We start from the raw sequence: 11,480 nt of genomic DNA, 5'->3' as shown, positions 1-11,480 counted from the left end.
GTTTAGTTTAAGGAATCAAATTTTAATTCAAATTAAGTATGGTAGAGACAACAACGCCATTGTTATTTTATTCCTGGAAAGAGCTACATTACAGAACAGCCTCAGTTCCTTAGCCATCACTTAAAAGAGAAAGCCACCAGAGGAAGGTGAGTTTCATAACCCCTACTTAATGATAACGTGAGAGAAAAATAAACTTCGTGATGTAATGCCATTCACTAATATTTTGTGATTTGTATGTTACCACAGCATATGCCCTGCTAGCGTGACATTCAGTAAGGGAGAACTTCCAATGAAAGCAGTTAAGCAATGGACTCGATTTTCCATGCAGAAGTAGCTACTGTCAACATAAGAAACATCCAAACCTATAGAGAATTTTTAATAAGCATTTATTTGAGTCAAACTGATGACCTATGCCAGGGAGCATAACCTCAAATGCTCTGAAAAAAATAATAGTTTGCAGCTCCTTTTATGCATTTGAAATTAAGGAGGAGAGGTAGGAAGATTGGAGAAAGAGAAAGCAAGGCAGGGATTAAATTACAGGATAGTTAACAGGATTATGTGCTCTCTTGAGTGTTAATACCCCCTTGGAGGAGTATTATTTCTGGTATTTCAAAGGTGTGTTAACCTAGAGGTACAAGAATAATAGACAGGGCTGGATTAACACCTTTCACTAACAAAGTTATATGCCTGAGGCATGGCTACCCACTATGACTAGCCCAGTTAGGAATTTATGATCAGATCAATCTGTGAGGTTACTTGACATAGAACTCTTGTGTTTTTTTTTCATCCACACTACCCTATTATGGAAATTGTCAAGCAGTAAAGATAATACATTTATTAATAAATGTATTCATAAATTGTTTATATATTCATTAAACTATGTGTTCAATGAGTATATACTGTGTGCCAGTTTTTCTATTATGTATTGGAGAAAAAGTTGTAAGATCAGCATGACCTCTCAGCACTAACCAGTAGTTTTGATTAGGTGATTCTCATGATTGCTTCCAATTCTAAGGTTTCTAGTGTCGAATCAATAGATTAATGGAAGATTGCTACCACCACATCCTACTGGATAATACTCATAACATTTAGACATCCTCATTTTTATATACATGAGAATATGTGTGTATGTATATACATGTTTGCGTTTATACAGACATGTTTTATATTTCTGATCATTCACATAATGATTGCCAGAAATTGTGAAGTATCTGAGAGTTTATTCAACTTGGAAGTTAACAAGTTATCTTGAATGCTAGCAGAAGGCAAAAGACACCTGGATCAGAAACAGAGCACGGTTTATTATTCACGGCAAAAGTTGTAGCCAAAATATCAGCATTTGCACTGAGACCCAGTTTCTACAGGAAAGAAGGATGAGGTCCAGCTGACCCAAGCACATGCAGTGGATTGCACTACAGAAAAGAAATCTCGAGTTTAGGAAATATCAGCCTTTCAGCCTGCCCACACTTTGTCACAGAGAGAGGCATTAATTTTTTATAACAGCCAATAAATCTGCTCTCTGCTCTGGAGAGAGATACTATCCCTATCTCTGTTTTCCAACATTGTTCTGTATTAAACGTCCCTGAGAAGATAATCAGAACAAAGGCTGCCAGTGCTTCTCTCACAAGATATGCTGAAACACTAGAGATCCATGGAGAACTGGCTTGCAATAATGATAACCACTAGATCACAAGCTACCATTAAACCAGAACTGAAACTATCTTTTTCATCACCATATCTTCAATTCCTAGTGATGTCTGGGCCACAGGAACTGGATCTCACATTTATTGAAGTCTGATAATATGTCAAGACTTTTCAAGCCCTGCATGCATTAACTCACTGAATCCCAGCAAGCACTATAAGATAGTTACAAATAGCCCTGCTGATATGGCTCAGTGGTTGAGCATTGACCCATGAACCGGGAGGTCACAGTTTGATCCCCAGTAGAGGGCATGCAGGAGGCAGCCAAGGGGTGATTCTCATCACTGATGTTTCTATCTCTCTCTCCTTCTCCCTTCCTCTCCCTGAAATCAATAAAAACATATATTTTTTTAAAAAAGATAGTTACAAATATTATCTGTACTTTACACATGAGGAAACTAAAGCCAAAATATTTTAGCAACTCATCCAAGATCATACAACAAATAAGTCATGGAACTTAAGCATGCATTTCTTGAAGAAGTGAATTGAGTGAATGGATGGATGAATAACTTTGAAACAGAAAATAAGCATCTGCAGTTACATGCATCAAGCTATGTACCAGGTTGCAATTTTGAGTTTGATCACAAGGCAGTTCTGTCCCAGACCTCACATACTATTAAAACCAGACAAAAATCAGAGGCTAATGCAGATTGTTATTTTATCTGTTTATTTCTGTAAGTGCAATATGCTCGGGGACTCTGCATTAAGTCTGTGCTATAACATGTCTAATTGAAGCTTTACTGCCTACATTTAATTTGCTTGACTTGGCCAAACTTCATGGTAAAAAACTAATTCTCTCTGAAAAAATATGAGAATGTATTTCATACTTATTGTTCTTAGTAGTATGTTCATTGGCAGGACATTAAAAACAAGTAGAATTGCTCTGTTTTATTAGCTGTGGAATAAATGTACAATGGAAAAATTAGCTCATGACTGAAACAGAGAGAAGTCATTTCTGTGCTATGTGCTGTCCCTAGATGGAGACAGGACTGGAGCTGCACAAATACATACCACACTGTCTTAGTTTTTTAAAAAATGCAATCTGTGTATTTGTTTTTAATCCCCTTCCTCATAGAATTAACTCATTTGCCCAGGTTGCAAACATAAATAAGTATGTACTGACATAGAAAGAGACTGAGAAGTATGCATTTCCACATTATCAATAGAATATATATGAAGGTGGGGGAAGGGAAAGAAATTCCAGAAAAACCAAAGAAAAATAACATAGAGCCATTATCACATTAATTTGTATACTTTCTTCCAATATTTACTTTAATTGATTCATCAATAAACTCACACAACACATTTATTGAGCACTTAACTATATGCCAGGTACCTTAAGATGCTGGGCACATAGGGTATACAAATGAAACAAATAGGTATTCCCATTGTGCATTCTAGAGATGGCTTTTTAGATAGTATATGTCAAATTTTGAAAACTGCATTTTTAGCATGTTATAAACACTTTCACATCTTACCCTTTGATTTTTATATCCATCATTTTAAAGGTCTGAATTAAATTCTCTTACCTGAATAGCTAATGGTTTAAATTACTTTTCTGTAGTTATATTTCATTTTTAAGCAAATAACCCCACAATGAACATATTGACAGATCAATTTTTTCTTCATATTTTCTATTAATATGTCTTACAGCTCATGCTTTGCCTGGATTTGTGCACACAGTCCTTAGGCACTCTGCTTCTCTTGTTCTGTACAAGAGGCACATTTCAGACATTGAATGTTCTGCCAGCTGAACTGTGATTGGATTACTTCAGAGGCACGTAAGAATGATGCTCCTGAAATCTCAGCTTTCATAGATGGCAGTTGAAATTTCAAGGTTAGCATTCCATCTCTGTTCTCTTTTAAAATGCCTGTACCATGCCCTACCTGGTTTGGCTCAGTGGGTAGAGCATCGACCTATGGACTGAAGGGTCCCAGGTTCGATTCTGGTTAAGGGCGCATGCCTGGGTTGTGGGCTTGATCCCCAGTAGGGGGCGTGCAGGAGGCAGCCGATCAATGATTCTCTCTCATCATTGATGTTTCTCTCTCTCTCTCTCTCTCTCTCTCTCTCTCTCTCTCTCTCTCTCTCCCTTCCTCTCTGAAATCAATAAAAATATATTTTAAAAAAATAAAATGTCTGTACCACTGCAATACTAGTATCTTGCATATCTGCAATTGTCCACATTACTATAGAGAATGGGCTTTATAAGGTATAAAAAAGCAGAAGGCTAGTGGTGCTCATTGTACAATATATATACAGAGCAGGAAGTACATTTTTGTATATAGTAATGAGGGTTTTTTTTTTTCTTCTCATCATTACCGTGAAATACCTAGTATTGGATTATCTGACATGAAAGAATTCTGTCCAAGTTTAAGCATGTGAATAGTTGGCTGGGTAAAGGGAGCAGGTGTGAATCTCATTAGTGCAACAGTTTAGTTGCATGGAGTCAATAATTAGGAGTGATTTTTATGTATTGCCAGGCTGTTATAATACTTAAGTAGAAGAAAAAGCTGTGGATGGAATAGGTTCATAGATTGTTATAACTGTAAGATCTAGTATAGTTATTTCACTTTCGGGTAAAGGAGCTGAGGACATTTAAATATACCTCAATATTCACTTTTTGTTAAAGTTGATCTTTTCTTGCTATAGATTTTTCTAGAGTATAGATGAATACTTGTATAAAGGATTTGTGATGAATACCTTATCAACTCTTCTGGTTTTCATAGGGTTTGTGATTTAGGAAGCAAAAGAGAGAAAATGCTACAGTGTCCTTGTAATGCACACACTATTAGGCATAAAGCAGTTGGCAATGCTCCTTATTGAAGTTGCCTAGGGAATGTTTAATGGCTAGACAGGGGGTCATAATACAGCACCAAAAGAAAATCTATTTTAGATTCAAACAGAGAAATATTCTTCCCACCAAAATCCTACATAAAAATATAAAATCAAGACAGGGAAGCCAGAGTATAAAATGCAACCTCTCTGACTTTCTACAATCCTTAGAAATCAAGAGACCCACAGCTGTGGTATTATTCTGCTATCTCAGAGTCCACAAAGAGAGACTATGAATTTGGTTATCAATAATATTTTTATGTAAAAATATTCAGAGTAAATCAGACCACATGAGAATGTCTAATACAAGTGTCTAATGCATACTAGTAATAGTTCTTGATAAATGTAATCCTCCATTTTCCTCCCCAAAAATACCAAAATAAGCAATTGATGTGATTTGTTTTTGTTCTGTGTTAAAATACTTAGTTAAAAACCTGGGTTTTTATTTTAATTCACCAGTTCTTTAATGGAATTACGTAAATAATTAAGATACTTGAGACAGAAACAAAGATTTGAACCATATTTTCCCTATACTATCATAGCTTATGTTTTATTGTTTAGTGGGATATAAGTAGAAATAACAAAGTGATGCTTTCCCTTTTTTCCTGTATTTACTATGTTATCTTGAAGTGAGAAAGAGAAAGAGAAAGAGAGCAAGAGAGAGAAAAAAGACTAAACTTCATTATTTTTTCTCCACTCATCTTTCTGAGCAATTATTTGTTCCTGAATAATGCATGTCAATTGAATTTGCACATGTTCACATAATTTATAAACTGTCATAACAGTTTTATGCAACTACCAAATTAAAATATTATGCTCATTAAAATGTAGCATTCCTTATTTATATTATGCAATATTTGTTAGGGAATGTGAATGACTCAAAAGCATTTTTTAATTATTTAGTAAGGCCCACTTCTCCTATAAAACACACAGGCCATAAAATCCATGATAGGCATTATATGCTGAGGGTTATTTCCTTAAAAGAAAAATAAATATTAAATTTCTTAATTGTACCCATGGACCCTCTCGCCAAAAATAAATAAATAAATAAATAAATAAATAAATAAATTATTAATTGTAAAGCTTAATATTTAAATTAGAGTTATAAAAAGCTAGAACTATCCATGGCCAGTGTGGCTTAGTTGGTTGGGTGTCATTCTGGGCAACTAAAGGTTGCTGGTTCAATTCCCATTCAGGGCATATGCCCAGGTTGCGGGCCAGATCTCCCAGTGGAAGATATGCAGGAGGCAGCCAATCAATGCTTCATTCATATATTCATGTTGATGTTCCCCTCTCTCCCTCTCACCTTCTCTAAAAAAAAACAAAAAAAAAAAAACATCAATACAATTAAAAAACAAAAACAAACTAGAGCTAAATTACTCACCTTCCCCAATAAAAACCTACAACTATACATAAATGAATACTTTGATTTGTCTCTATTTGTTCAGTTACATATTTTTAGTTATCTGTTAGTTTTTAAAGTGTAATTCAGTTATGAAGTGATAATTTGTGGAAATAAAAATGATATCCTATTAACTCATATATTGAGGCATAATTTCCCTTAAATTTATCCATTTAGTGTTATAGTTGTACTAGAGGCCTGGTGCATGAAAATTCATGCACTGGAGGGAGGGTCCCTCAGCCCGGCCTGCTCCCTCTCACTGTCCGGGAGCCCTTAGGGGTGGGAGGCGACATGGCGATTAGGGGAAGGCAACGCCCCATCATACCTTTGCTGATGCCACTGCCAGCAGCTCAAGCCTTGGCTGGCCCTGGTTACCTGAGCCTCGGGCAACCCTGGGCGGCTGGGCACCTTGGGCTGGCCCTGGGTGGCTTGGGGGCTGAGGGGACTGGGGGACTCCAGAGGCAGCCGTGCAGAGCAGCCAGGCCGGCCTGGGGGCAGGCCCGGCCTTGCTGTGTGCCTGACACCCCAGCAGGGCTGAGGGGACTGGGCACCGCCATCTTGTGGCTGTGGGCGCTGCCATCTTTGAGGGCGTGCCAGTCAATTAGCATATTCCCTTCTTACTGGCTATGGGTGCTGCCATCTTGGAGGGTGTGGCAGTCATTTAGCATATTCCCTCTTTATTAGATAGGATGCCTTTTGACAGACACAAAATTCCCTTGTTCCCACTTGTGGCCGATGCCCTCCCTCATCACCAACTTCTGGCAACCACTGTCTGTTTTCTTTTTCTACAGTCTTGTCCTCTCCACAATGTCATATCCTATATAATAAAAGAGTAATATGCAAATTGACCGTACCTCTGCTATACCCACCAGCCAATCAGGAGCAAGTATGCAAATTAACCCAACCAAGATGGCTGCGGCCACGGAGCAAGCAGGAGGCTTGGGTTTCCCCAGCAATGGAGGAAGCCAAGCTTCCTGCACACCCTGGCCGGCCATGGACTCCACTCAAAGCTACAAAGTTTCAATTATAGAAGATAAATAAATCCCAGATACCAGGGCCTCCGCTTGGGTCGCTGGGGGGCGTGGCCAGCCTGCAAACCACCACAGGCCCCTGGCCCAGGCCACCCCATGCCCCAAGGGAACCCCCACCTTGATCTGGGACACCCTTCAGGGCAAACCAGCCGGTCCCCACCCATGCACAAGGCCTCTATCCTATCTAATAAAAGAGTAATATGCAGATTGACCATCACTCCAACACACAAGATGGCTGCCCCTATGTGGTCAAAGATCCTGCCCCCATGTGGACACAAGATGGCCACCACAAGATGGCCAGCAGGGGAGGGACTAGGCCTGCAAGGGAGGGCAGTTGTGGGCGATCAGGCCAGCAGGGGAGGGCAGTTGGGAGAGACCATACCTGCAAGGGAGGGCAGTTGGGGGGGACCAGGCCTGCAGGGGAGAGCAGTTAGGGGTGACCATGCCTGCAGGGGAGGGCAGTTAGGGGCACATAGGCTGGCAGGGGAGAAGTTAGGCATCAATCAGGCTGGCAGGGGAGTGGTTAGGGGGTGATCAGGCTGGCCGGCAGAAGCGGTTAGGGGCAATCAGGAAGGCAGGCAGGCGAGCAGTTGGGAGCCAACAGTCCTGGATTGGAGAGGGTGCAGGCTGGGCTGAGAGACACACACCCCCGACCCTCCCCCCGTGCACGAATTTCGTGCACCGGGCCTCTAGTAAATAAAATAATATGGCATGTAACCATTTAAATCTGGCTTCTTTCACTTAGCATAATGTATTTGATATGCATCTGTGTCTGTTACATGTCTCAGTAGTAGGCTGCTGCTTTTTTATTACTGAGTATTATTTTGTTGTATGGATGTGCCACAATTTGTTTTTTCAAAGCAAGTTGATACACATCCTAATTTCTTTCAATTTTGATGATTGTGAATAAAGATGCACATTAGCATACATATTTTGTGTAGCTCTATACCTTCATTTCTTTTGGATAAATCGCTAGAAATGGGATTGCTGAGTCAAAATGCTAAGCAATGTTTGATTTCAAGTCAACATTTATTTACTGCCCCTTCCTATAAGAAGATTATTCTCTTCTCCCTTTGATATCAGGGTTCTTCTCATAATTTGCTTTATCCAATGAAACGTGAGAAAAAGCACCTGTGCAGCTTCTGAGTAAAAGCTTTCAGGAACAACACATGATTTTTCCTCACGCTTTTCCCTCAGCCTCAAAAACGGCATGTCCCCAATGTGGCTACTGCTTCAGCCTGGATGTAAGAAAGAAGACAGGGAGCAGGATACAGGCAGCCTGCAGCCCACACGTAACCTTAGTGAGAAATGAACATTTGCTGCTGCGTGAGACAGAGGTTTTGAGTTTGTTACCTCAGCATAACCTAGCAAAAGCTGGTGGATAAACCTTAGAAACTGCTTCTTTCTACCCTACTTAATTTCGTGTAACATTTAAAATCTACTTCTTTGGGCCGAAACCGGTTTGGCTCAGTGAATAGAACGTCGGCCTGCGGACTCAAGGGTCCCAGGTTTGATTCTGGTCAAGGGCATGTACCTTGGTTTTGGGCATATCCCCAGTAGGGGGTGTGCAAGAGGCAGCTGATTGATGTTTCTAACTCTCTATCCCTCTCTCTTCCTCTCTGTAAAAAATCAATAAAATATATTTAAAAAAATAAATAAATAAAATCTACTTCTTTGAACTTCTTTCTTTATTCCTTTGAACTTGCTATAAAACTGCTTTTCTTTTCCAAACTTTTCTTTGCTGTTTCATTACTATTTTCATTGGGTCCTTCTCCTGCTGCCGTTCTTTCTACACCTAAGTCTTTAAATCACACCTTTACCTCCTCACACTAATTATACTATAGTAGATGTTTAAGTGGTCTTACAGTTTTAAATTTATAACCCCCTAGCCTAAATTATGTATTCCCGATACAATATAAAAGTATTAAAAAAAAACAAAATAAAACAACACACTTTCTGGTGCAGCCACTATGGAGAACAGTATGGGGTTTCCTCAAAAATTTTTAAAATGGAACTGCCATTTGACCCAGAATCCCACTTTAGGAATATATCCTAAGAATCCTGAAATACCATTTAGAAAGAATGCATGCATCCCTATGTTCACAGCAGCACTATTTACAATAGCTAAGATCTGGAAACAGCCCAAGTCCCCATCAGAAGATGAGTGGATAAAAAAGCTGTGGTACATTTACACAGTGGAATACTACGCTACTGTAAAAAAGAAGGCTCTCTTACCCTTTGAGACAGCATGGAGGGACCTAGGGAGTATTATGCTAAGTGAAATAAGCCAGTCAGGGAAAGACAAGTATCCTATGATCTCACTTACATGTGGAATCTAATGAACAAAATTAACTGATAGACAAAATAGATCCAGAGACATGGGAGCATGGGGTGGGGGGCAGAAAGAGATTAACCAAAGAATGTATATGCATATAGGCATAACCATGAACAGAGACAATAGTGTGGTGAAGGCCTGGGGAGGGGGAGGGAGTGGAGTGGGAGTGGTCAAGGGGGAAAAGGGAGGACATTTGTAATACTTTCAACCATAAAGATAAAAATAAATAAATAAAATAAAACCAATGGAACAAGAAAAACCCTGCTCTCCTTATGTTGTTTCTACTAAAACCTTCAGCAACTACTCATTGCTTATGGGGTTAGTCTCACTCTTGTTTACGAAGTACTTTCAATCGGTTCCTGAATTCCCTCCTGTTCCACTTCCCCCATTACTAATGTCTTCTGTTACTCATTTCAGTGAAACTCTTCCCAATCACACAGGCATACTCTGTTTCAGGATTTGCCACAGATATTTCAGTTTCCCTTAACCCTATTTTTCCTCATTGTTTTTAAATCCTCCAGGGCATATCTGACATTTCATTCCTTTAGGAGAACCTTCTTAGTGATTCCATTCAGTTACCATGGGTACCTCTAAGTCATTCTCCATAAAGCAGCCAAAATTACCTTTAAAAACGCATGTCCATCATCCCTTCTCTCTCCCTTGCTTAAGTTATTTCATTGGGCACTTAGGATAAGGGCTAAAATCTTGAGGCCTAGATGAGTCGGCCCTCTGTGCCTTTGCAGCCTCTTCCCTCCTCTCATCATTCTGGCCTTGGGGGTCTTCTTTTTGTTCCATTTAACACAATGCTCCCACCCACCATGGGGCCTTAGTGCTTGCTGTTCTCTCTGCCTAGAATGGGATTCCTTTAGCTCTCTTTTCCTAGTTAATTCCTGCTTATCCTTCAGATCTTAACTTGCATTACTTCCTCAGAGAACCCTCCCCTGACTTCTCTGAGCAGATTCAAACTTCTTAATACACATCTTTATAGCACCATTTACCTACCCTTCTTTCACTGTACTTACCACAGGTGTAATTTTACATTTATTTGTGTGATTTTCACATCATCTATCTGTTTGGGCTTCAGCATTATAGACCTATGTCATCCATGGAACAAAATAATATCTGGCACATTAATTGCTGGATGCTTCTCTCTGTATCTGTATTGTACTGATTTGTAGTGTTGTACTTATTCACAATCTAGATCTCTATTACTCTGTACTGACATTTATTCTTGTTTGCCTGTCTCATCACTACTAGTATACCAGCAAACATAGGCATCTAGTAGGTTCTATTAGTTGAATAAATGAGTGATTTCTAGTTATTCTCAAACGTGAATACTTTCAGATTCACAGAGCAAAATTAATATTTAAATGCATCAATATGCAGCCACTCAAAACATTTCAATCTATAGTTTCCTTTGCATATTCAAATCAAACTGATTAAACGAAACCAGTGAATGCCTACTATCATCAGCACTATGATTAAAGTTGCCAGATAAAATTTCAGTCATGAATAATTTTTAGTGTATATTCTTAATATTGCATTTGGCAGATAAATATTGATTTATCTGAAATTTAAGTTTAGCCGGGGATACCCTCATTTTTATTTCCTGAGTCTGGCAAATCTAACCATGCTGCCTTTTGAAGGAATCATGACTGCTCTCCATCGAGCGCTGTCTACTGATGATTTTATTTCATCCTCCAACCAAATGAGTAGGTCTTATAAACATTCACTTTGAACACATGGGGAACTAAGGGACAGAATAAAGAATTTTATCAGGATCACATGACTGTTGAGTGACAAGTCTGATACATGTCTTGAGGTATATAAGCCTGCATTCCTGACCACTGTAATATCCCACCTCATCTGATAGTGTCTACACTGTTGAGCATAATCAGGTGACAGAGAGACTTTTGTCCTCAAAGGCTCTGAATATCTTGTAACTGTGGTAATCCAGAAATCCCAATGTAAAAGCAGCATTGGATTTGTGAAACAGCAAACGAATTTCTGATACTCCCTAAAGAATTTTAGAGCTTTAGCCACTTAATGGATTCTGAATTTACATGAATGTGCTACAGTATCACCAGCAGTGTAAGTTACAACATTGGGTCTATTATTACCTATGAGTTAACTGTTTAAGAACATTCTATGGCATAGGAAAAAATCTAGATACAGGTT

Source organism: Cnephaeus nilssonii (genome assembly GCF_951640355.1).
Source record: "Cnephaeus nilssonii genome assembly, chromosome: 3".
Classification (NCBI taxonomy): Eukaryota; Metazoa; Chordata; class Mammalia; order Chiroptera; family Vespertilionidae; genus Cnephaeus; species Cnephaeus nilssonii.
Note: the sequence above shows the minus strand (reverse complement) of the source record.